At 31.7% G+C, this 2,626-nt stretch overlaps 1 pseudogene; it reads left to right on the forward strand.

Moving 5' to 3' along the window:
- Window positions 1–2,515: 2,515 nt before the first annotated feature.
- Window positions 2,516–2,626, forward strand: part of LOC133782011 (ATP synthase subunit b, chloroplastic-like) — a 1,607-nt pseudogene continuing 1,496 nt past the window's right edge.

The following is a 2,626-nucleotide window of genomic DNA, read 5'->3' on the forward strand; positions in this document are numbered from 1 at the left end:
AAATAGGATAGATTTTATGTGCTTATATGTTATGATATGTTTTTAGTCGCTTGGGCATATGACTCGTTTAGATAACAAGCCCCAAGATTATTTATCATTTTCATGGGTTAGAGTTATGATTTACCCTACCTCGACTAGTAGAGGACCTAGATGGATTATCATATACTACCATGGGATCTACCTACCTCGATTAGTAGACAGAGGACCTAGATGGTTTATCACATGTCATGTTAATGAGTTAATGGCCATTAATATTGTAGTCCTATATGATATACGTTTTTTTATATAGTTATATGTTTTATAGTCTATTGTTTATGATTTATGACTTGTTTATGTGTTAGTAGATTTTCCTTGCTGGGCATTAGGCTCATTTCTTTATTTTTAGTGTGATGCAGGAAAATGATTATGGAAGGCGGAAGGATTCATGGCTGCTTGGCATGTGTGTTAAGGATGAATGGACTGCGTTCGATCGAGGATGTTATTTTAGTCTTTAAAATTATGTTTTTATGTAATTCCGCGAATAGTATTTAAACACTTAAAGTTATGTTTTATGTTTTATAAACCATGGGATCCTATACCGTATTTTATATTTTATATTTTATCTTGTATTTTGCACAATATTTATTTTGGGATTTTAACAAAGTTATGTTATTTCATATGTATGTTTCTCAAAACAGTAGCTATGTCTTGTAGTTTTAATGGTCCAAGGTCTTAGAAATAGTTGGGTCATTACAGTTGGTATCAGAGAAACGGTTCATTTGCATGAAGTTCTCCTTGATACACATGCTCAAGCTCTGAATCTAACTGCCAACGTAAGTGTTTATGTTATAATTGTTATGGTTATGTTATTAGCTAACGGTTTAGCCCTTATGTTTTTAGTTAAGAATGGATGGAGTCTTGACCTATGAGGATATCCGAGCCATTAAGGCCTTGAAAAGAATTAGAGAGCCAAGGAATACAGTATGAGTGTTAGAAAGAATCACTCGGAGATTACTCTTATTCCACAAGGAGATAGTGCACCTCCAAACAACTAAGTAAATCATGATGAGAGCTACGGAGCAATATGTTTTAGTGATTAGACTTTTTAAAGATTATCCCACTGTAATTGCAACTTTAGAAGAAATATGGGAGACTAAAGATGATGAAGATGAACTACCAGTAGCTATGAGATATTATTTTCTCATAATTAGGTTCACCTCTAAGATAGAATTTCAATTCACTAATGAACAAAAGCATAGAATCTTAATGAATCTTCCCCGAGGAAATTCTGAGGCTCAAGATAATGATGATTATGAGGAGATAGATGATGATATGTTAGATAAATGGTCAGATGTAGAAGATCCTGATTTTTAGATTCACCCTAGTTATGTTAGTTTAGTTTAGTTTAGTTTATTTTTTTTATTTATTTATTATCTTTGCATTTATGATTGTACTTAGTGAAAATCTTTTTTTTTCCAAATTAATATTATTGTTATTTTGAAGACATGTATGAGTTTGATTTTTCTTTTTTACAATCATAATAAATAATGACAAATTCAGTGAGGGTGGATACAAATCAATGGACCAAGTTCTATATCGAGAGTTTAGGGGGCCATAGTAGTGGGAACGATTTTACTGATCCCAGCTCTCCCTTAATATGGTTAACTTTGGAACAACGACGAGTTTCGAGCCTGAGAATTAAGTCATATAGGATGATTAGAAACACACTTAGAAAATAATAAAGATAATTTATTTTTCTAAGTATAGAAACACACTCTAATAATAAAGAAGACTTATATAATTTTTTTTTTCATAAGGAATCATAACTAATAGGTCTGAGTTATGTTTGCTTAGACTAAGTTTTGCCTTATAGCCTATTAGGGTAAGTTCTAACATGTTTTTATCGACTGTTAGAACTCTGCTAAAGATGTTGCTTAGAAAGTCTACATGCATGAACGCTAACGAAGAAAAGAAAAAAAGAAAGAAATGGAAGAACAAAAGTGGTACGGATTCACAAAATTACGTGGATAGGAACTAAAAAAAAAAAGAGATATCGAAGTAGTTCTGATAATTCACGAATATTATTATTTTATTTAATTTCAATTCTGGGTTCCTAGTTAATTTAAACTAAATAAATTTGAGCGATGGAATTAAGTAAGTCACAATTCATTGGTTGATTGTATCATTAACTATTTCTTTATTTTTTTTGTTTTGGTGCGAGGAACTTATCATGAATCCACTGATTTCTGCCGCTTCCGTTATTGCTGCTGGATTGGCCGTAGGGCTTGCTTCTATTGGACCTGGAGTTGGTCAAGGTACTGCAACGGGACAAGCTGTGGAAGGGATTGCGAGACAACCAGAGGTAGAGGGAAAAATACGAGGTACTTTATTACTTAGTCTGGCTTTTATGGAAGCTTTAACAATTTATGGACTGGTTGTGGCATTAGCACTTTTATTTGCGAATCCTTTTGTTTAATCTTACAAAGAAAAATCTATACCTATTTATTATTTCTTTATTTAGTGGTATTTTAAAAAATAAAAATAATAGAATAAATAAAAAAAAGAGATAATTATTCTATCTAATAATAATTCTATCTATAAGAAAGAAGAGACCATATGAAAAATATAACCGATCCTTTCCTTTCCT

This window comes from Humulus lupulus, chromosome 6 (genome assembly GCF_963169125.1).
Source record: "Humulus lupulus chromosome 6, drHumLupu1.1, whole genome shotgun sequence".
NCBI lineage: Eukaryota > Viridiplantae > Streptophyta > Magnoliopsida > Rosales > Cannabaceae > Humulus > Humulus lupulus.